Consider the following 24,750-nt stretch of genomic DNA (forward strand, 5'->3'; position numbering starts at 1 on the left):
CTGGCAGTAGAGTACCAGCCACTTAGGGATGCTGTGAGGACTGAGTGAAGCAAAGTGCATCAAGTACTTGGTCATGCAAATCTCACATGATGTGACCTCAGTGGAATGGGACAGAGAAGATGGCTCTTTTTTTTTTCCTGTGCTGGAGATTGAACCCAGGAGCACTGAGCTACATTCAATTCACAATAGCCTGCCATAAACTAAAGTCAAAATGGATCAAACACCTAAATGTTAAAACAGAAATGCTAAATCTGCTGGTAGAGAGACTAGGTAGAACTCTTGAAGACATTGGTGTAGGCAAAAACTTTATGAACAAAACCCCAATTGCATGGGAACTATCACCAAGAATCAACAACTGGCATTTCATCTTATTAAAAAGCTTTTACACAGCAAAAGAAACCATCAACAGAATGAAGAGACAACCTACAGTGTGGGAAAAAGGTTTACCAGTTGTTCCTCAGGCAACTATCTAGAATATATAAAATAATCAGATCCCCAAATTTAAAGACCCAATCCAAAAATGGGCATCTGAAATAGACACTTCTCAGATAAAGTACAAACAGCAAATAAATAGATGAAAAAATGTTCAACATCATTGGTCCGTCAAGAAATGCAAATTAAAACAATGCTGAGATTCCATCTCACCCAGAAGGAATGATTATTACAAAGATGTCACCCAATAACAAGTGCTGGAGGGACTTTGGGTAAAATAGAACCCTTCTCCACTGTTGGTAGGAATAGACTAGCGCAACCACTGTGGAAATCAGTGTGGAGATTCCTCAAAAAACTAGGACTAGAGGTTCCATTCTATCCAGCTAGTCCTCGTCTTGATATCTTCCTGAAATAATCAAAAGTATCATACCACAGCGATGCTTATAGAGGCACAGTTTGTAGTAGCTAAAGCTTGGAAACAGCTCAAACGTCCATCATCTGATGAATGGATAAAGAAGATGTGGGTTTTTTTTTTTTAAATAATGAGTACTACTATGCCATAAAGAAGGATAAGCTTGATACATTTCTCAAGCTTGAGGCCGCTCTTTAAAGTGAAATAAATTGGATACATGTATAAATACTGCACTGTTTCTCTGGTCTGAGAAACTGAAAACATAAATAAGGATCGAAATGTACAATAGGTACTGTGAAATAGGAAGAAAATGTCCAAATGGGAAGGGTAATTAGGAAGTGGAGAGGGGGAAAGGAGGAAGAGAAAAGAAAAAAATATGATGGAAAAGAAGAAAAAATGGAAACGAAGTTTTTGTAAATAAGGAGGGGAAGAGTGGTTGAAGGGAGGGCAGGGGAACGGGAAAAAAGAACCAAGTTATATTAGTACAGGTACAAATTCCCTACGATGAGTGTGATCATTATGTATACCTAAAATGCACCAATAAACTTAATTAATTAAAAAAATACAAAAATGCCAGCCCCTGTCAGCCTACCCTGGCCTTATCCGCCATTGCTGTTCTCTTGCTCGGTGGCGACTCTCTAAGGCGGGTGAGGCCAGGACAGGCTGATCGAGGCTGGAGTTTTTGATCTCTAATTTTAAGGCTGAGTATTTTCTGGCTAGGTCTTATTTTTGGTGGTGTGTGGTGAATCCCAGGAAGCCGTGAAACCTTCAAACTTCTTTGCCACTTGGAGACCAAGTGCCGCATATTAAAAGATAAGGCTTTGGAGATTTTTCAAAAGAAAAGAAATGGACATGAAGCATAGAAGCAATTACTGAAGGCAATCATTTCCCCAGATGTGCACCTCGGGCGTCACTCCCTGCAGCAACTGCATTGCTAGGGCAGTGATTAAGGGGTGGTCCCATCTGCTGCGAAGGACGTCTGTCATGAACTTTTAGGAGAGGCTGCGGTTCAAAAAGAAGCACGTTTCTCTTTCAGTCAGCACCATAATTAAATGAATCGATGCTCTCTTTGCTTACTGCGGCTACTCAGATCCTTTAAGGCCCTCAAGTATGTTGTGAGTTTTCTCAAAATGGATAGAGTGTGACATTCTTAACACTCAGGGTGCACGTTTGCCATAGTTTTAATTGCACTGAAAGATTTTAGACAGATCAATGACCACTTTACCATAAGAGTTTTTTTCTGTCTTTTCATAGCCCATCCAGATTTTATGACTTATATTATTTTGACTCTGTTAAGCAGAATTTATAATATTTATATTCTATTTTGTGACCTAAAATACCTCCAATAATTAGTATTAGTTCTATGTTTAAATGCAACAAAATTCAACAACAGTCTTTTATCCTTTTATTATAGCTCCTCTGTTTCAGTGTTCTTTATGTTGATTTGTCTTTATTTTGCTTTTCTTTTTTGTTTTGTTTTGTTTGGTTTTTTGTTTTTGTTTTTGTTTTTGTTTTTGTTTTTGTTTTGAGACAGGGTCTTACTATACCTGCTACTATACCAGTTCAGGCTGACCTTGAACTCACTATGTAGCTCATGCTGTCCTTGAACTTGTGGCAATCCTCTTGCCTCAGCCTCCCAAGTGCAGTAAGTGTAGGTATATGCTACCGTGCCTGACAATTTTCTTTTCTAAAAAAACATTTATTTATGTAATTAAAAATAATACTGCTTATCTATGAGTTTTTGGTTGCACCCAAAGAAAGCTTTTTGTAGAGATCCAGAATGCAGTAAAAGGGCTGGGATACAGCTCAGTGGCATAAGCGCCTGCCTGGCAAGCTCAAGGTCCTGAGTTTGATTCCCAGAACAAAAATAAAAAGAAAATGCAGTAAATACAATTGACTATATCGGCATAAGCCTAAAAAAAGATACGGAGTTATTTAAGAAAGACCTTTGAAGGATACTCTTACTTAATGGAATAAATTTGCATGGATTTACATGGAAGAATGAGAAGATTCCACAGGATTTTATACCAGCAGAAATACTTTGAGCCTGGCCCAAAGTGGACAGAGTACAAAGGAAAAGGAGCTTGTCAATCCTTCAAACTTCAGGAAACAGGTTGATGAATACTCAGCTTCCTATTATAAAAAAGGAAGGATGGTGCAGAGCTCAGAGTGGGGAATCACAGAGGTCTGTTTCTAGATTCTGAACCTAAATGGAGTTTGCTTAGCTGGGTTTTAAAATTGCTTCATCGGTGATCCTTTTTTTAATTTTCCCCATTTTTCCCTGTTTTGAATGGGGATGCCTAAAACCGCTATTGTGTGATTGCCTGCCATTGTGCGTTCAGAGAAAATAACTGATAACGCTCTCTCCTTAGCTCAGGCTCCACAGATGCAGAGGAGCTGTGTCCCAGCATGGCGTATACCCAGTGGCTCACCCATGCCTCACTTAGATGAGTTCAGTGATAGATTCGGGACCTTGACTTGCTATTGCAGTGAGCTGAGACTTCTGCGGCCCTGGGAGAGGGTTCGTGTACCCGACACATGCAGCAGACAGGGATCTTTGAGGGCATAGGCAGCAGAGGAGACTGTGGCAGGCAGAAGAGTGTGCAGCCACCCAACAGGCCCACATTCTAACACTCGGAACCTGAGACTGTGTCCTGTGACACAGCAGAGGGAACCAAGGCTGCCACTGCAACTAGCATCGAAACTAGCCGACTTCGAGTTGGGGAAATTGGTCTGGATTACCTCAGTGGGTGCGGTCTGTTAATGAGTCTCTACGACTGGGAGAAGTTTAAAGGGCTAGAAAGGCAGCACGAAGAGGGCTGGTCCCACTGTTGCTGGCTTTGAAAATGGAGGAGAGAGGTCACGAGGAGAGAAATGAAATCCTGGAGGAGCGAGGGAAGGGCAGGAGAAAGGTTGTGCCTAGAGAGTCCAGCGGGACCTTGACTTTCACCCAGTTAGACTCTCATTGGACGTCCAACCTACAGAACTGCAAGACTCAGTACTGCTCTCCTAAGCCACAAAGTGTACAGTGATTTGTCTCAGAAATGCATGTGTGTAGAAAACAAAGACATTTAGTGTACATCAACCACCTGGAAAGCTGCCTAAAATACAAAAAGCTGGGCCCACCCCCTCAAGTTTCCGACTAGTGAGGTCTTGACCAGGGCCTGAGCATTTGCCTCTCCGAAAGGTTCTCAGGAGACGCTAACGCTGCCAGATTAGAGGCCACATTGTGAGAAGTTCTGCTTTATCTAATTCAAGCCCTAAATTGGAGCCAAGCATTGTTTATTTATTAGATTCTTCTTTGTGTACCTAGGCTTGCAAAATCCAGAAGTGAAAAGAGGGTTTGAACGTGTGGGTGTTTTGAAACAATGATTCCGATACCCGGCAGTGTGTAAAAGTCACTTTCACTGCCTGACGCGCACGTTCGGGATGAGCTCGTGTCACAGAGATCGGCGGTGGCCCATGCAAGAATGTAATGAGAGATAGCAGCGTCTGCATGTGCTATGCTTTCACGGTGCAGCGCTGGATCCAACGGTGCACATCACTCAGCGTGGCAGTAATCCTTGGCAGGGAGCTCCCTGGAACAGTGACTTCAGAATGACAACACTGATCTTGATTTTAAACTGAGCTCAGGAATTGCCGTGTTCTTAGGTTTCATGGCATGCCTGGTATTGCACACATTCTTCAGGTTTTCTTGCTGTAAAAGAGCGCTTTTTAAATTCAAAAAGCACCTTATTCGCGGAATGGAGTCTTGCCCAGATGCCAGGCACAGCAGCAGGGAGACTGAACAAATTTCTTATTGTTGGGCATCCTCAAACTGCATTTGGAGAGCAGTAGTTTCAGCAGAATAGGTAACTGTATTGTTTTACTGTTCAAGGCACATTCATGTCTTTCATCTCATCCTGTCACAAACATTAATGAGAAAGCCAGGAAGAGAAGCCACACTTCCTGAACCCGAGGCCCACGTTCCTGCACACTTTGATCCTGGTCTCTAGATCAAAGCCCAGAATATTCTCCAGCTACAGGGAGGCTGGGGGAGGGGAGAAGACAAACTGAGATGGAGCCGGAATCAGAGAAGAGGAGAGAGAACAAAAGGAGTGAACGAAACAAAACGAAAACCAAGGAAGATAAAGAAAGGAAGCAATGAGAAAGGAAGTGAGAGGAAATGGACCCTGAGGCCCCTAAGTGGCAAGGAGGAGCCAAGCCCTTCCAGGTTAGTGCGTGGGAACAAGCTAAGTCCTTGGGGACAAAGCCCCCCCAACCCCCGCGAAGTGAGGAACTCACAGAGTAATTAGATTACAGAGAGCAATTGTCACCTCCTGTCCCTGGGATCCCTTCCTTCCCCTAGGGGTTTGGCTCGGCTTCTCCTCTCCTCCTTCTTCTGTTCTCTGAAAAAGCCTTGTGGTGCCAGTGGAGAGGTTCTCCTGTCTGCAAGGTACCTTGGGCTGTCCAAGGGCTACCTGAGGCATGCGGTAGGTGCAAGTGTGGGCCAGGAAATGTAGGACATGAGGGGAATTCCCCACTGGGCTGTCAGGAGTCCCACCCCATGCGCGCCTTGAAGAACCCAGAGCTGCTCCTGGTAGGACCAGGGGCATGTGGCAGGGCTGAAACCAGGAAGCAACCTTCCCGTCCTTCCAAAGCGGCATCGTGGCTACTATAGGATTTACATCACAGAACCTTTCAAGAGGACTGTGGCTCACTGTAGCACGGTGTCCAATGGTAAAATGACATTGTGAGAAGATCGAATGGAATCGCGAGACTGTTCAGGTGAGCCGTGCTGGTCTACGGACAGGGGAGTGGCAAAGAGGAAATGCTGGTCACACGTTGCGGGATGCACTGTATTTTGTTTTGACTTCCAAGCTCCAAAGCCATCTGCTTTGCCGGAGTTCTCTTCCTTATTCCTCCCTGTAACCCTCTCTTGGTATGTTGTGGGGGTCGTCAGGCCCTGGCCCAGAATCTGGCACATTGCAGCGCGCCGCACGCGAGCACGGGAATGCCAGCCACAGAGCGGCCTGTGAGAGGAGCTCCAGCAGACGTCGCCTGGCTCCTCCTTTGGCAGGGCTGTGGGAGTGGGGGTGAAATGCACGGTTGGATTCAGTGGCTTTCGGATTCCTCAGAACCCTAAGACTGTCATTGCTTTTTGTTAAAATCTCCAGAGATGCCACTCTCTGTGTCTGAAAAGAAGTTTAGTAAAGATTTGTGGTAATTTTTTTTTTTGGCAAGAGGTTTATAAATAGTGCCATATTTTGTCTTTAGTGTAAGTTCCAAATTTTTTACATTCTCTTTTATTCAAGTTCTATTTCAATAACACAATGGGAAACCAACAACCCAGTGACTTTGGATATTGTCATACGCTGAATACAAAACCAAAAGCATATGTTTTCAGAGTTCCAAAAGAAAGCTACTTCAAATACAGCAAATATAATCATAAACATAAATTGTTTCTGCCCAGGATATGTTGTATAAAGAACCAAAATTTGGGTCTTTTAAATCTTTCCATAGTACTTACTCTCTATCATTCAAAAAGCCCTGGGGGAGCGGATCAGGCTTAATAAATAAATGGTTTCTGATGGCGATAATATCTGGTTATAAACACATGAGGAAAAGCAGTTTAAGTTTTATGGGTGAGGAAAGAGAGTGAAATGAAAGAACAAGTACTATAAAGAAAAAGAAAACTTGAAAACATATGACTTCTAACAACTTCAGTTTTTTGTGGAAAAGAAAAAAAATCTAATATTACCAATCTTTTGTTTTGTTTTGTTTTAAGGGTGCCAAAAGCTTATTTGAAAAGTGAGGGGAGAGTGGGTGTGGAAGAAACCAGCTCTGCAGATGAACGTGGGCCAAACAAAGGGAAAAGGAGGGTAAAAGCCAAAAAAGTACACACCACATGAGAAACTCCGCACCGGCTATTGTGGAAACTCGTGCATGATGGCCTCACTTTGTTTTTTGAGACAGGGACTCGATATGTAGTTCAAGCTGGTCTTGAACTCACTATATAAGGCAGGCCTTGAACTTACAGATCCTCCTGCCTCAGCCTCCTGAATGCTGGGATTATAGGTGTGGGCCACCAGGCCTGGCTACAGGGTCACTAATCTTTGCAAAAATTTGTCAAGCTCTGTGTTCTTAAGGAAGAAAATTAGGGGCTTGCTAAAAAGAATTCTTAGCACACTGCAGAATCTAAACCACATAAAACAATGTTATAGACAGTTAAGTTAGGTGGAAATATTATAGACAGTCAGACAGGGACAGGCCCTCAAGAGTCAGTGCAGAAGATGAGAACACAATGCAATTGTGGAGGAGGTGCATTCACTGAGGGCCAGACCTCAAGACAAAAGATGGCTCAGCCGTGTCCGTATACTCCCCCTCGGGATGAACAGCAGTGATTGATAGTCTACGCAGGATGGGGAGAAGCCAGGAAGATCCACTGACCCACCTCCTTCCAGGAAAAGGCCTGCTCTGTTCCATGTATGCTTGCTACCTGGGACTCTCTTCCCCATTTGTCCCCATTTTATCAACATTACCTAAGCAATTATACTCATATTCTTATTGGCTGACCATAGTTTTGTCCCACCTCATGTGCACCTTGTGATTTCTCACTGGATCAGTGTTACCTAAGTGATTATATTTATTACCTTATTAGTTGATTATAGTTTTTCCCACCTTAGACCTGCCTCACCTCATGGCTTTGCTCCATAGAATTCCCTTGAAAAGTGGGGTCCTCGACAACCCATTCTGGACCCTGTCTGTTTCTCTTAGGCAGAAGTATTCTTTCCCCAGTAAATAAATTCTGCTCTTAATCTCCATTGTTGCTAGAATTCATTCTTTGATTTTAGAGAACATGAACTTGCACTGGACATCTAGCAGGTTGGGAGTTTCTTTCCCTTACATCAGCAACAGCTACCCAGGATGGTCCAGGAATTTCTGTGTTTATTGTAGTCACTGTGGTGCCGAAGTGTTGAACCCATTTGGTACTATTACTTGAGTGTTCAAAAGGAAGTTTTGCAAGGAAACCAATGCGTGTACGTGAGCAGTTATGTGGGCTCCAGCATAAGCCTGCTATTGAGATGTAGCCTTCTTCCTTCTTCCTCTTCTTCTTCTTTTTTTTTTTTTTTTCTTTTTGAGACAGGATCTTGCTCTACAGTTCAGGCTGGCTTTGAGCCCACTTTATAGCTCAGGCTGGTCTCAAACTCTCAACAATCCTCCTGCTTCAGCCTCCTGAGTGCTGGGATTACAAGCATGCTCCACCATGCCTGGCTAGCCTTTGATATTCAACAGTACTTTGCATCAACCCATGTATGATTTGCTGATCATAAATGAAGAATTATATCTTCACAAAGGAGAAAAAAGTTCTAATCTCCTGAACCCACTGGTCAGTTATTTTCTTACCTAAATATCACCCATTATGAATACGCTGCCTCATTATCAAGTATTCTTGCCGAAAAGTTTAAACTCACGTTTAACCAAGCCTTTAGGTTTTTGCTTCCAGTTTAGAGTAAATACAGCAAATAAAGAAATCTGTTAAAAAACACCCTAAGCAAGCAAGTAGAGAAATTCAGAATGTAAGACTTTCTGCAGTACACCTGATCTGTCTTTCCAATAAGTCAATGCCAGGGGGAAATAGTACATTAAGTGCAATGTATGGGTCTTATTTGGATCCAGATTAAAACAAACTAACTGTTAATAAAACAATGGTGGAGTAGTCAGGGAAATTAGAATGGTGGGAATTATTGCTTCATTATCTTAGGTAGGGTATTAGCCCAGTGGTCCTATTAGAAACTACTCTTAATTTTTAAAATAGCAAGCTGAATTATCCTGGGCTAAAACAGCCTTTAAGATACTTGCACAGGTTTTTGTATACATGTACATATGCACAAATTCCCAACATGATCAAGACAATTTGAATTGTTTACTAAATGATGTGTTTTGGATCTTGATGGTGGTTATTTAGTAAAGAAGGACAAACCCGTGATTCACGGGAGAAAGGGGAAGATTTTGGGAGGAACGTCCCTGAGTCGGCAGAAGGGTCAGGACTGAGTACAGGGCTACCTGCTCAGAGTGGCCCGTGAGCCCATGGACAGCTTGCAGAGTGTTGGTTGCTGGTCCTTGATAAGATGAGTAAAGAAGCTGTCAGTAAACATCTAGAAGCAATTAGAAGGGTAATGTGCTTGTTTAATAATTTTTAAACGGGGCTTTAAAACAAGATGAATTTCTTGTGACCTGTGACAGAAAAAAGCATTACCAACATGACACCTGTTATTATACTATTGCTGTCTCCAGAGTTTTGTTGGTGGTGGTTTTTGCTTGCTTGGTGTGGTAACGGGGACTGAACCCAGGACATGGCCTAGGTAGACCAGAGCTCTACCACTGAATTTGCACCCTTAGCCCCTTTGCAGAGCTTCTTGTTCTAGGCTCTTGCATGTGCTTCAGGGAGCCTGCAAACCTCTTGGAACTGTATGCCAAATGGAACTGCACACACATAGACACATAAACACGTTCATTCGCTTACACATGTGCATTAAGAGCTTTTAGGAGATTCTTGTAGGCATCATGCCCAAAACCCTCGCGCTGCAGTGATCCTCTCCACTCTGCCTAGATCTGCCTGATTTAAACTCCCTTCTCCCCAGATTTTAAACTTCTCCCATGTTAGCTGCTAGCTGTACATAATGAGGTGGCTCCCTCCTCTGTAGTCATTAAAATGCAAAGCGGTCTTTGCTTGGCCGCTCTCCCCGCCACTCGGCCAGAAGGAAGCTCTTAACACAAACACTTCAAGGAAATTTTGCTTCCACTGTGGCAGACCAGCTCCTTCACACCCAGTCTGCGTGAGGGGTAAGGGTGTGGGAGCCGCAGGCCCTGACCGCTCAACTGTTGCCCATCTGAGTTCTACCAGCTTGGCAGGCTCTTTGTGAGCAGCTCTTTTTGGCTTAGCTGCCCACCACATGATTAACTGTTGAAACAAATTCCAGAAAGCACATCAATTATTACTAATGAATTCCAAATCAAATCATCCAGAACTACAAAGGCCTGCCAGATGTTTCAGGCAAGGAGAAAAGAACCCGCGGGAGGCATGGGCAGAAGAAGGATTCTTTCCCACCATTCCATTAACTTGGCTCTGAAAGCTATAATTTATCAGGCATCCAATACAGAGAGGCACCACAAACACGTTTAAAAATCTTTCCTGTAGATTGTCCTCGCATTATTTCACTTTATACTGCTATCCTATGCCATGAAAACTTTTCAGACCTCTTTTACATATTGCTAGAAACCAAAGTTACGACAAATTTGAAGATCTCAATTGCCTTTTACTTGTGATTCTAGACTCTGGTAGCATCATACTCTGAAATCACAGAGTGAGTTTTCTGATGAGCTGAGCAAAGGAAGCTGGCTTTGTAGGCAGAAAGGGCTGAGGAAGGCAGACACGGAGAACAAAAACTGGCGCGGCTGTTTCAAGGTCACTGTCTTTGATAAAGCACCACCGCGCTGGCAGGCTTAAGGCTCAGAGCCATGATGTGGCATGGCCGCGGGCATCTGACAGTTCCCAGGAGCTGCTCGTTGTAGGGGGAGAAGCACCAGAGGCCCTTGGGCCCCAGGACGCCACCATCAAAGACAGGAGAAAGGTTTTCCATCATGGGTCTTGTGTCTATTCATCAGTGGTCCATTGCAGCAGACCTGGCCGTTTCCGCAGCTGCTCCATGTCCCTGGAAGCTTCTCCCATTTATTATCAAGTGGAATAAAGAAATACATCTTCATAGGACCCGTGTCGGAAACAACATGCTGTCAGTTAGTGGGAGGTCAGCATTCCTGAGAATGTGGGTGATTGCTACGGTAGATGTGTGCCCCAAAGTTCCACGTGTCAAAGGCTTCGCTGCCGGGCAGGGGCAGTCTTGGGGAGTGGTGGAACCTTTCCAGGCGGGTGCCAGTGGGAAGAAGTTAGTCACTGGAGGTGTCCTTGGAGGGGGTGCTGGGACCCCAGCCCTTTCCCCTCTGCTTCCCGGCTGCCACGTATTCCTAACAGGCTGTCCTGTGCTATCCCTGGCCCAAAGCAAGGGGGCCGGCCCACTGCGGACTGAAACCTAAGAACTGCGATCCAGAATAAACCTTTCTTCTTTTTAAGCTGATTGTCTCAGGCATCAACAGAACACTTAGGACTCATGAGGGCTTTGATCAATAGGCCTGAGAGTGAAAGAGAGGCAGTCATGACATAGGAGGCCAGGCAGGGACGGAGCACCCATGGTTTTCACCTGTTCATCTTGTAAGCCGTGGCTCTGGGTACTGACAGGACAAGTCCCTTGCTAATACTCTTGCTTTTTAAATATGGGGGAAGCCATGTGTGGCAACACAAACCTGTAACCCCAGCATTCCGGGAGGCTGAAGCAGGACAGCCCAGACTGGGCAACTCAGCAAGACCTTGTCTTAAGAAGTTTTTAAAAGGCTGAGGGTATAGCCCAATGTGAAGGCCCCTGCTCAGTCCATAATAATGAACATAAATAAATAAAGGATCACATGTTAATGAACTGTTTGTTTTGATTTATTCTCATCCTTACGCTCATTTTAAATATTCATAAACCTCCAGTGGGATTTAAATATTTAAAACTTGTGCCTTTACATGTTGGGATGAGTAAGAGTTAAGTGTTAATTTTTCTCTCCCCTAATAGATATTTGCTCAAATAACCAGATTTTTTTAAAGGTAGATGCTTCATTTTTTAAAAAAAAAAAGGTCTTTATGAAATGAGAAGTCATAGCAAGTACATTCTCGTTTGTCCTGTGTAAGGATTGTTGGATAAGGCAGGGTTTTTGTTTGCGGACACATTTAATCCTGCATCCCAGCTCTATAACACATTTGATTTGTACACTCTAAAAAGAAGACATACTGCAGAGAAAGAGGTGGGCATGGTCAGAGTGAAAGTAATGGGATAAACAACTTCTGGTAATCACGAACATTCCAAAACAATTTTCCAGAGTCACTATCAAGCCAAGAGCTACAAAAACAGTGTTCTTCAACTTGCCTTACAGAAATCAAGGCAGAAAGCGGTCCACTGACTAACTCAAAGGTGGTTTTTATACCAATTTTCAACACATTTTTGTGGAAACAATGAGGTGATCGTACAATTAGAATTACACCCCTCTTCTTTTTCACCTTCCTCTCCTCTCCCTTACTGGGTTTGAATTAATTTGTATTTAAAAATTATTACAAACATACATAATAAAATTTGTGTATATTTAATTTTAAGAAAATGAAAGCTTATGACAACTCAGGAAGAAAGCGTGTGTCTACATCCAGCTCCCGACTGACACACACTGTGACTCTCTTACACTCTCCGGGGCCAGTGGCCAAGAGTCATGCTAGAAGCAGCCCAAATCCAGTGTTTCTGCAGCGCACGGCTTGGAAGGGCTGCGCCGTGTCCTGGAGGAACGGAAGCGCTCAAGGAAGGCACCGGCCAGACCTCTGTGTGAGTCACCGTCCTCCTTGCAGGGACAAAATACCCAACCCTGAAATTTCAGGAGCACAGGTTACTTTGGCTCACGGTTTCAGAAGTTTCAGCCCGTGCGCGGTGGGCTGACCCGCAGAGGCGGCCTGGCAGAGGGGCCAGGCGGAGGGAAGCTGCTTCGTCCTGGAGGCCGGGACGCGGAGAGGAGCAGCGAGCGAGCGAGGGAGGGAGACGCACACTTTCCCGGGATGGCCCCGGACCTGCCAATTCCTACCAGCCCCGCCCACAGCAAGGCAGCTCTGCGTCCTCAGGATGTGTTCACCTTCCAAAAGCTCTGCCTGAGGTGCACGAGGGACGTTCTTGATCTGTATCATAACATCCCCAGAGCTGCTACCTGGGTGAGAGCTGTCCTTCCTCTGTGACAGCCGACTGAGCACACGCTACCTGCAGGGCTTCGGAGGGGGAGAGTGAGACTTTAATACCGTTCAGAACCCAGCGCATGATACCGCAGATCGATAGCTGCATTGTCGTCATCAGTCACCGCAGCCTCCGGGGGACAGCCCCACACGTGAGCTCCTGGGATGCAGACCCAGCCCCAAATTCATGCCGTGTGTGGTGCACACGTGCCCTGTGTATTTTCTTGTGTGCGTATATGTCCGTGCCTGTGAGTATGTACCGGTCACGGAACACAAGAGAAGGGAAACGATGGCCTGGGGTTTTTCACCCTGGGCATTACTGGTATTTCGGAGCAGATAATTCTGTCTTAGGGGGCCCCCTGTGTACTGCAACACCCCTGTCTTCTGACCACAGATGTCAGTAATACCACCCCCTACCCAGCTGTGACAACCACTGTCTCTAGAGATTGCCGAATGCTCCGTCTGCAAAATCACCCCTGCTTGAGAACTACAGCTCTACATATGGAATTTTACTCTTCTTATCACCAAAAACAGTATCACGGAGATGGTATACTGAGACCATGTAGGGGGATGCTATACAGGGAAGTTTCCTCCACAGAGATGGACTCCTGTGTCAGGACCCACCTGCTGAACCAAAGAATCTAAACCTGCTTCTAAGGAGAGATCTGGCCAGTGCTACCGGCAGCCTTTTCCACATGCTCTTTTCAGCACAGTCCTCTTGGTTTTTGAGTTCCAGAGCTGCTTCCAGAACATTCTCACCATCCAGGGGATCTGATCCAACCACAGATTTCTTTCTTGTTCAAAAGGCAGCTCGCTCCCTGCACTTGTGCTCGTGACTCAGTGGCACTCTCCCATCTGCCTTGGCGGGCTCCTCTTCTTCTGTCCAAGAGGACACACTGCTGACCTTTCCCTTGCTCCTGAGGGTGTCTCCGCTCCCCGTGCCGCCCCAGATGGGAGCCGCCACATCCTTCCTGCCCACCGCCTCCCACTCTGTCTCTTTTTACAGAACTCCGTCCAAACCCTGCTCCACAGGGAGAGCTTTCCTAACTCTGTCCACAGTCTCTTCCCTCCTGCAACTTTCCCATGGCCGTATCTATTCAGCCCTTGATGGACAGATTCTGAAAAGAGCGTCACTCGATAACACGCCTAATGGAGCAGCAAGCAAGTTCATTAAATTCGAAGAAATGCTTCACTGCTCTCTGCTGCCTTTTCTGAGCTGCACGGCACAGCAGTTGCGGTGAAGTTCAAGCTGCTTCTCATATTTATCTGGGTCAAACAGTGGGTAATCCCGTCTACAGATGGCCAAAAACACTCATGTCTACATAGCAGGTGATTAACTGTTCATAAAGTCTGTTGAATATCAGACTTTCAAAGTGAGCCGCAGAATCTCGCTGTACTCCTAGGTGCATTTCCCCCCGCCCATTCTTTGCTCTCTACTCCAAATCACTGTGTTGTTGTTGTTTTTTTTTTTTTTCAAACTCTTCCCGTTTGTCTTCCCTGGCATTTAGCTCTCCAGAGTTTATTAGATACTTAAATTCTGACTACAAAGTTACATGCAATTTCTAGTGAGGGGGAGAAAGACTTAAGGAGTTAAATGAGGTAAATAAACGGATACAAGTGGCTGTGAGAGCGAAGGCTTTGTGGGAATACAGTGTACCTTTGGTTCAGGATCCACCTACGTCACAACATGCTCTTGTTTTTAGGTTCATTATTATATTTATCATTGAGCCAATAGCATTACCAAAGGCTGTGCTGCATACTTTCAGGGAGAAGTTTGGGTGAATCTTGTGCCTAATGAATACACTTCGTGTATTCAGAATGGCTTTTTCTTCTTTGTTATAGAGTAAAGCACTGAGCTTTTATTTTGTTAAAAAAAATCCCTAGAGAGCATTGTGGTGTCCTGGTTTACATTGAGTTTACATCTGGTGGTCCAAAAAGGAGGCATCAGCATGATCACCTGTCTTCCCAATGCAGGAGTGAGCAGCCCGTGTGTTCTCTGCTGAGATTCTGGGCTCAGCACTCTCAGAGCTGCCTCCTCTTTGTCACACTTCCCCCATCATCCATCCCACTCATCAGTGAAAATTCATACAGCTTTTCACCGAAGCCTCTCCATTTCACCCTGAGCAGGGCTTACTGTTGTCAGCTCCTTTCGGTTTTTGTGGATAATCTTTCAAGACTCAGCATCCTTGTTCTCTTGAACACAATTTATTTCTGCATATAGCAGCTCACCCTGCTGTCTGAATAGTTTTATAGAAGTCTGGAGCACAAATATTCACCTGTAAACCCCATTTTAGAGATTATCATTGAGGCAACAAAAATGAGCTGAGAACAACATCAGTCTTAGCCTATTTTACTCTCCCTGGTGGCTGTCCACACTGGGTTTAAATCCCAGCGCTGCCATTTTCCAGCTGTGTGACTTGGCATGTGGAGTCTCAGTGTTTTCGTCTACAAGATGTATTCTGTAGGGTTGTCATGAGGGTGAGTTAATAAATGCACAGGTACTTCAGATCATAAAGACGTAGTACTTACTACATAGGACACAGTAAAAACTCAGTATAAGCTAACACTGTTGTTACCAGGACTGGGATCAGAGAACAGCCCTAAAAGATGATTATTAATATTTGTTTTGGAGTTGAGTCAGAGTGAGAGATGTGAGATTTCAGACAAGAACCAGTCATGAGGCTGCTCCTCATTGTCTAAAACGTCAGAAAATACCAGTTAAGAATGGTTTTGTGAAGCAACAAACATCATTTTTAAAGTGAATTCCTCAGAACAACCTAATTAAAACATGGGCAAATGACTTTGGTAGACATTTCTTCAAAGAAGATGTACAAATGGAACCGGGCATGGTGGCACAAGCCTGTAATCTCAGCACTCAGGAGGCTGAGGCAGGAGGATCGTTGCAAGTTTGAGACCAGCATGGGCTACAAAGTGAGCTCAAGACCAGTCTGAACTGCATAATGAGACACTGTCTCAAAAAGACAAAAAAAAAAAGAAGATGCACAAATGACCAACAAATACACGAAAAAGTGATCAACATGATTGTTATTAAGGAAATGCAAATCAATGCCACAACAAGATACTTCATAAGAAAGGAGACTAGTAAGTGTTGGTGAATTTATGGAGAAATTGGAACTCTAGACACATGGCTGGTGAAGATGCAAAATAGTTCAGCTGGTGTGGGAAGTGGTTTGATAGTTCCTCAGAAAGTTAAAGATAGAATTCCACATAATCTCTAGTTGCACTCTTAGTATATACCAAGGAACTGGAAACGGGAATTGAAACACATGCACACACATTCACAGCAACACAGCAGCCAGAGGGTGGAAACAGCTCACATGTCCACTGACGAACGCACAGATAAATAAACATGTGGTACTCCCATGCAGTGGAATAACACTCAGCTAAAAAATGGAAGGAACCACTGATACAAGCACGAGGTGAATGAAAGAAGCCTGACACAGAGAGTCACATTCTGTTCATGTGAACAACCAGAAAAACGAAGTTCGCAGAGACAGAAGGCAGACTGGTGGTTGCTAGGGATCATGGGAAAGAAGGGATCATGAATAAGTGCTTAATATGTGTGAGGTTTCCTCTTGCGGTGATGACAGTGTTTGAAACTACACAGGGGTGATGTGTGGACGACACTGTAAACCTATGTGGTCCCACTGCGGTCCCACTGTAGTACTCCACTGCAGCCCCGAATGCTCCGGGGGTGAGTAAATGTTCATTTTCTTGTCTGTCCAGCTCAAGGAAACCAAATTGCATGGAGTCCTGCTTTGACGTCACTTGGCCGAATCATTCCTATGAAATGGTCAACTCTATGTTAGAAAATGAAGTGAATCGCTTGCCGGTGAGGGTGATTCTTCAGGGTATTTACTACTTCACTGAAGTAGAAGGCACACTCTCTCGGTGTTTTCTTAGGTACAGTCGTGTGCTGTTAACAATGGGGACATGTGTGAGGAGTGCACCATCAGGATTTTGTGCAAACATTCAGGTTTTTTTTTTTGAGTCAGGGTGTCACTATGTGGTTCAGCCTGGCCTTGGACTCATTGTGTAGCCCAGGCTAGCCTCTAACTCACCGGGATCCTCCTGCCTCAGCCTCCCGAGTAATGGGATTACTGGCATGCACCACCACACCCAGAATGTGCGAACATTATAAAGTACACTCATTCAAACTAGATTGGTGCAACATACTGGGTAATATAATTTTACAAGACAACTCCTGGATATGCAGCCAGTTACTGCCTGAGGCCTTGTTACGTGGCACATAACTATTTCAATAAACCTGAGGAAATGCGTCCTTTGAAATGCAAAAACTCAAAACTGGTAGTAACTGGGCTTTGAACTACTTTTCAGAGTCAAACCACCTTCTCTGCGCTACAGTACAGCAGCAGAGGTCCCTCTGCCTGGTAGAGCGGTCGCAGCACCGGTGCCTGCCCAGGTAGGTGGGGCACGCCCTAGTCATGGCCAGGGCACCCAGCAGCTTGCCTGGTGGAAGGAGGAAACCTAACCAGACTGTGCTACTTAGAATTCTTCAGCACGCTCTACACGCATGCATCCTCACAGACACCTCCAGGGCTTTAATCCATAAGGGTAACTCGTGGGGCATTTGAAACATCACAACTGGGCAGTAGCTTAAAAAGAATGATACTTATGCTCCTTTCATACCAAATATGCCATCCCTTGTCATGTCCCTGGGCCGGGTAGCCCTGTGGGAGAGCTGGTTTCAGAACAATTATTTAGTAATTCCAAATGCCCTCTCTCACTGCCAGTGTGGAATTCACCAGAGCTCAGTGAAATGTGTGGTTTTAGCCATGTAAATCTTTCCACTGCCGAAAAGCCACTCCGTCTCATCAGCAGCTTGTGTCACTTCAGCGTAGTGTCCACATTGTCGTCCTCACTGTTGCTTTATGTCCCTTCCAATATCTTATCTTCTATTCTTGGTTGTTGTCCAGCTTTGCTACTCTACAGCAGCCCGAATGCTCCGGTGATGACTGCGTGTCCTCGTCTTCAGGATCTGCCCAGCTCCTGAAACCCGGTTGCACTGTGCGTGGCTTGGATACCAGCTGGCTCACTTCTTTCCGGGTGTTAATTATTGAAGGACTCGCCTTGTTATTTGATATTAATTACTCTGCCTGTGCTTCCGTGGACAAAAAGGCCCAGGGAAGGAATGTGACACAGAAACAAGTCCAAATCCTGAAGAGCCTTCCCACAGGACGGGGTGCACAGATTGCAGGCGTGGGATTTCAGTGCTGGGAGGAGTGACACCGTGCTCACGAGTGGCTGTAGAAGTGGTATATTTGTAGTGGCTGAAGGCAATCGTGTATTTAAAGAAAACTGAGAAGAGTAAGAACAGGAGGGTGTGGACAATGTCAGCCACAGGAAGGCAAGGGAGATAGCGAGGCCGAGACCCTGGGGGCACCACTTCCCGCCGTACATAGCGTTAACATCCGCCATAGGTGGTCACGTTCATGCCTTTGTTTCTGGGAGGTATAGTACAGTAGTTAAGACTGTGGACTTGGGAATCAGAGCAGTGTGGGCTTTAATTCAGACTCCACATTTATGTAGGTTATCTTCAGGCAGGGCATCCCGCTCCCTGTGTCTCTGGAGTCTTGAGCCATGAAATGACGGTAAAATGGACTACAGATCACCATTATCGTTTCCCACTTCTTTCGTAACTGTGACTTCTACATCCACAAAAAAATGTATGGCCAAGTCCAGCATTGTTCTGCCGTGTTGCTCCTAATGCATGCGAAGTTCCGTCCACGCAGTTAAGTGCTGGGTGGCTGACGCCTGCCACCGTTATGACTGTAGTAGCTGCTCTTGACATGGCCCTTCATCCCTCCTCCCTCTTTCCCCACACCCTCTTGGTGTAATTTTTAGCAGAGGAGCCTAGTATCTTGTGTAATTATGAGTAACTTAATATTGAGCTACTCTTTTTTTAATTTGTTCTTGTTTTACATCACTCTCAGGCTGAGTTCTGAGATCCACAGCTGGAAAGAGGGATGGGGTAGAGCTTCAGAGAGCAATGTGGAGCCCAGCAGCTCCTCAGGCCTTGGTGGAAGGCAGGTGGGAGGGTGCCGGGGGCAGGAGCAAAGAAACTGGGACAAGGAAGTAGATGGAGACTGTAAGGTGGAGCGTAAAGATTACCTGAGTGGCGTTCTTTAAACTGGAAGGAGACGGAGACTGTGGAGATGGGAGGAGACCTGGGTGTTGGAACAGGAGAGCAAGGAAAGGGGAGTAAAAATGATTAGGATCTGATATGCAAGGTGACTATAATTAGTATATATCATAATCATATACTAATTAAAAAAACACAAGAAGCCCCTTCAGGGTTGCTCCCACCCGTGGACAAGGCACCAAGTTTTCCAATGCAATGATCCTCCAAATATTTGCTTTAAAGAATCTTGAAAAGCTTTGTGCCACTCACTTTAAAACAATCTGACAAGCCGGGCATGGTGGCGCACGCCTGTAATCCCAGCACTCGGGAGGCTGAGGAAGGAGGACTGTTGTGAGTTCGAGACCAGCCTGGGCTACAAAGTGAGCTCAAGGCCAGCCTGGACTGCGTAGTGAGACACTGTCTCACAAAGACAAAAACAAACAAACAAAAAAACAATCTGACATCTACTTTTTGTAATCACTGATATGCTTTGATACAAAAGATGCAATTTTTAGTCTAAGTATTGGCACTTAAATAGCACTATTATTCTTCTAAATACATCCACCGAACTATAAGTAATGTAGTTATCTTATAACCACTACAATCAACTAATTGGTTGGCAAAACAGCAGCTGGTCAGCTAGGAATGAACTTGCAGTACACAGAACAGCTCTCCTCCGAGGGTGGGAAAGTCTGCCGCGTCCCTTTGCTTCCTCGGGCTTACGTTTCCATTTCACTTCTCCCACAGAATTTTATCCTGTTATCTTGTTATGCTTGAAAGTTTTTACTAAACACCCTATCATAATTTTCTTCAATAAAAATACTTATGTAAATGAAAATATTTTTATTTCCTAGGTCTCTAAGACTGTGCTCAAAAATTTATTATGGAGTGAGTGACCAAATATTATTAGAAGTCAACTCACCAAAATAATATGTATGTTTAAAAATGTTTGATACATAATCATGAGACTTCAAATATTTTAAACAATTGGAAATGTATTTATTTTACTATAGTTGCTCCCCAGGAACTGACCTAACTAGGGTGCCTGACCCTCGTCAGGCCGAGGGCCGCTCTTCTTGGGAATGGAGCTGAACGGCGCAGAGCTCCGGCCTTGGGGTAACCTGCAGCCCTCAGCTTTCTCACCTTGCTTCCTTCTACTGAAGGTCACCAGGTCCTTTTAGTCTCTTTCTGTCCTCTTCGTAAACTGGAGTTAATACGCTCCTTGCCCTGTTTCTTTAACAGAACTACAGAAAGTTTTGCCTAAAAGGTGTAAAAACACAGAAAGACTGTGAAGGCAGCTCAGTGGTAGAATCCTTGGCTAGCACGCCCAAGGCCCTCGGTTGAAGAAGGAAATGTGAAATGTCTGTATACCTCAAAAAACAAAATGCTGTGGTAATTACTGTGATTATAAAAGAAGGAAACACCCTTCTGAAATAGGGCCTCTGAGACCCAGAATTTATTTTATTTTATTTTATTTTTGTCTTTTTGAGACAGGGTCTCACTATGCAGTTCAGGCTGAACTTGAGCTCACTTTGTAGCCCAGGCTGGTCTGGAACTTGCAAGGATCCTCCTGCCTCAGCCTCGCCAGTGATGGGGTTACGGGTGTGCCACCACACCCGGCCCCCAGAACTTAAATGGCAGTTTGATAACAGTAATGCTAGCTTACTCTGATCAGTTTGGTATCACCCCTAGACCTATTCACACTGGAGATAGTCAAATAAATATATTTTCCTAAAGAAAAACATAGCAGTCCTTATGGATCCTTGAAAAACTAAAGTGAAAAGGGTTCTTTAAAAAATCCAGTAATGCCTCAAGTGGAAGCCAGCTCCAGGTTAGCCCAGGCTTGGGTTGGGACGGGGGAGGCGTCCACCGACGGTCAGCTGGGGTCTGGACCACAGAGGCACACAGCCCGGCAGCTCTGCGTCGGGATGGCTCCTCCCCAGGCCTTTGAGAGAGAGAGCGGGGTGGGGGAGCACCTTGCTAAAGAGCAACAGACCCACGGGCACAGCGAGGCAGGGAAGCGCGCAGAAGGCGCCCCATCCCGCGCGCGCCGGTGCAATCCCCCCCCCCCAGAACAAAGGCAGCGGGCGGGCGCCCCGGCTCCCCCAGCCCGCTTTGAAGTTGACCTGAACCATCCTTTCATCGCGTTTGCAATATTGTGTGGCTGTAATTTAGACTTGAAACAGGAACAAAGTGTTTTTGCTATTGAGTAAATCCCCTGGTAGAAGAGCTCCTCCGCCCTGGTCTCCCGCCTTGGTGGTGTCTTGGCCTCCGCGCCTCCCTCGCGGGGCACAGCGGCACCAGGACCCTCCGCGGGCTCTGAACCCGCACCGACGTTTCCTAAAAGTCCTCTTCCTCCGGTCTTCTCTGCCCTTCTCTCTTAGATGATTTTTTATTCATGTTCGTAAAATATTAATGCAATAGCATCGCAAAGGCAGTGTTCAATATAAAATAGTAGGAAGAGTACAAATAAACAAAAAGTAAACAAATCAAAATAGAAACACACGGATCGCTTCATCCAGAGTTAATCTTAGTTTACATTCTGGCCCCCCGAGATTTCCATCTGCCATTGTGTGTGTGTGTGTGTGTGTGTGTGTGTGTGTACAATATTACTCTACTAGAAATAAGGTTTCTTGTAGATAACGCCACATTTGCTTCACTTTGACTTAATTCTAAGTAGAATTTTTACGTGTCTTCTTTCATAAAAATACTTCAGCTTCATCCACAAGCGCTGACTCCTAGACCATGTCATACAATGTGATTTTCAGGTCATCATTTTCCGAGAAGGTCAGTACTGAAGTTTCTGTTCATGAGGATGCTTTGGGGTTCAGCTTTCCGGGTTCTGAGTTCATGATGAAATAGAGCTTGCTGAGCGAGCTTGTCTGATCTTTGGTGCCAGAGTGACTGAAGAAGGTGGAGGAGGCAGCCTGCTAAAGTGACCATCATACACTCCTACCTGTCCGCCCCTACACTGCGCTCCGCGCTGCCCAAGTCCCGCTGTTCTGTGTGTTACAGAATCCTGGGAAGACTCTCCTATGGACGTGTTCTTGCGTATGAAACCACGCCGAAGCCCTGTCTGGTAATCACTGACACCCCAACTTGGAGTAGCTCATAGCCGGGAAGGGAGGAAGCGCTTGACAAAGGTGTGGGCTGAGGTGGGGACGACTGAGGGGAAGAGACAGCCCAGGAAGGGAAAGATAAGGAAAGATTCCGAGCCTGCGTACTTCTCCAACTTGGTGGGCGTTCCAAGAGCAAGGACCAGAAGCTTAGCGCGGTACACACAGGAACTCACGCACATGCAGGAAGGAGGGTTACTGTAAAGACCCAGTATTCTTAGAAGCTATGGGAACATGCAATAAAGTATAGCAGGTAGTGGGACATTCAGAAATGGAGTCCCCGTTCCCCTTCTCTGCCTGTCTCTCCAGGCTCTCTAGCCCCCAAGCAACATCTTCGAATCACTCTATTGGCCCCAAATTATCTCAGGCCCTAAAGCCACAGCTGAGAATTTTTCTGTATCTCTTAATCCAAATTTTCCAGAGTAATAGTTCCCAAGAAGGGCTTGTCACTGAAGTCACTCGGGGCACTAAAACAACTGAAGACTCCATTGAAAAGGAATCTCATCCCTTTAAGTCAATCATAATTAGGAGAGAGGGAGAGATGGAGAGAGAGATAGAGAGGCAGAGATAGGGAGAGACCGGAAGGGGAGGAGATGGATGAAAATAGTAACCAGCACATCTCTGTCCAGGCGGACTCTGCCAGAGCTGCTGCCAAACGTCCTCTAAGGACGTGGTTTGTGTCTGGTTGGATGGGCTTCAAGGGCATATGAGGTCACTTCCGGGGCATAGTCAGGACAGACCCACAGGACACTGGTAACAGCGCTCCTTCAGTCCATTCTCCACTTGCCGTTAGGGAGTTTTTAAAAATGTATAAAGTCAGATCATGCGCACTCTACCTTAAAAATCCTTCAGTGGATCTCCTACATTTTTAGATGTGGATTGAATTCCTTAACATGGCTTATACAGAGAGAGAGGTGAAGGCAAGAACAGAAGAAAAAATAGATGGGAAATACTAAAAGCAAAGCCGTATATCACAAGTCTATACAAGACACTGGCTTGAGTTTCTGCATGGTGCAATGCTAGGATTAAGGCTGCCCCACCCCAGGCGGGAGTGCTACCTGCCCCAGGGGTGGGTAGCCTGGGTAAGATATACGGAACAGAAAGAGGGTCACTGCTTGTTGCTTGCTGCTTACTGCCTTGCTGCCTTCTGCCTGCCATGAACTGTTTCTCCTCTGCCATTCCACCCTGCCTTGGAGCCAGTCAACTAGGAACTAGAACCTCTGCAAACTGTGAGCCAGATAAACCTCTCCTCCTTTAACTGTGAGTGTTGGATATTCTGTCTGAGCAATGAGAAAAGGAACTAAGACAGGTGGGTAAGATGGGCTCTAATGCTGTCAGCTGTAGCACCCTGAAATTTCTTGGTTTGAACCACAATTCTGGGAACATGAGCAGAGGACATGATTTTTGGTTGGAGCAACATAGATCATGAATTTTTTTCAGCAACATCAGCTTTCTCCCTGTATAACAAATACCTAAGACAATTAACTTTTATAGAGAAAAAGCTCATTTTGGCTCATGGCTTTTAGAAGTTACAGTCCATGATCGAGTAGAGGCCCTCCCTTTCTTTCTTGAACAGCATCTCCCTGTGCAGTTCAGGCTGGCCCTCAACTCCCTATGTAGCCCAGACTGGCCTGGAAGTCATGGTCATCCTCCTGCCTCAGGCTCCCAAGTGCTGGGATTTCGGATGTGCGCCACCACGCCCGGTAAGGGCCATTTTGACTAGGCCTCTGCTGGGGTACCAGGAAGAATGGCAGGCAGTGTATAGTGGAACAAATTGCATACTTCATGGCCTGGAAGAAGAAGGGAAAATGGAAAAGGCTGGAGTCCCACAATCCCTCAGGGGTGTGCTTCTTTGACTTAAGGACCTCCCTTTTAAAAATCCCAGCAACTCCCCACAACACCGACCTGGAGACCAAGAAAGATACGTATGTTTACGCAAGTGTCAACATCCAAACCATAGCAAACCATCTCCTGTTAACTGGCAGGAAGCGAAAGAGAGAAATCGTCACAGAGGACCCACGGGCAAGCATCTAACCAAGTCACGGCATTATAGACTAAGCCATGCTGACACGTTCCTCTTGGATTTTGATACCACAACCAGATGATTGGAGTGACAACAGGGATTCTGAGAGAATTCTTTCAAAACAAGAAGTCTAAAGACTGCGCCGCATGAGTGTATCCAGTTTTACCTCGGTATGTGGCAAATATTGAAATAATTCAGCCGCAGACAAACCTCAAGAATTGGTGTAAGTGGAAATGATGTGAAACTAACTGCCAGGAGAAAATTAAAAGTTTCTCTGGATGACTGGCCACAGTGCAGCTCATAATAGTATCTGTAGGCTAGATGAGATAGTGTGTCCATGGTTCACTGGTTGGATGATTATAATGACTCCTGTAGGTTGATGAAGAGGCTCAAATGCAGTTTTTAAAAGCTGGTTCAGAAATACTTCATTCATTTCCACTGAGCAAAGTATATGTCCCCTAGGTCAAGGATGACACCTGGCACTTTAGCATACCAGGGTGTTTAACAAATTCAGAGGAGTTCACCACAGCTGTAGACCAAGGCCAGAGGGTGGCGGAAGGCTGCTCAAAGACCCTTCATCTGGAAAGAAACTGTTCAAAGAGAAAGAGCAACTGGGGTGGGGGAAAGGAGAGCAGAAAGGAAGAAGGAAGGGAAAATACCTGTATATAAGGGAGCCACGGGTGGGGAGCGCCAGTCTTCTGGCTGGCTAGCTTCCTGCCTGCTGGCTCCCAGAGGGTGGGCCCCCAGCGCACGGGGAGCCTC

Source organism: Chinchilla lanigera, unplaced genomic scaffold (genome assembly GCF_000276665.1).
Source record: "Chinchilla lanigera isolate Chin_1 unplaced genomic scaffold, ChiLan1.0 scaffold00043, whole genome shotgun sequence".
Taxonomy (NCBI): Eukaryota; Metazoa; Chordata; class Mammalia; order Rodentia; family Chinchillidae; genus Chinchilla; species Chinchilla lanigera.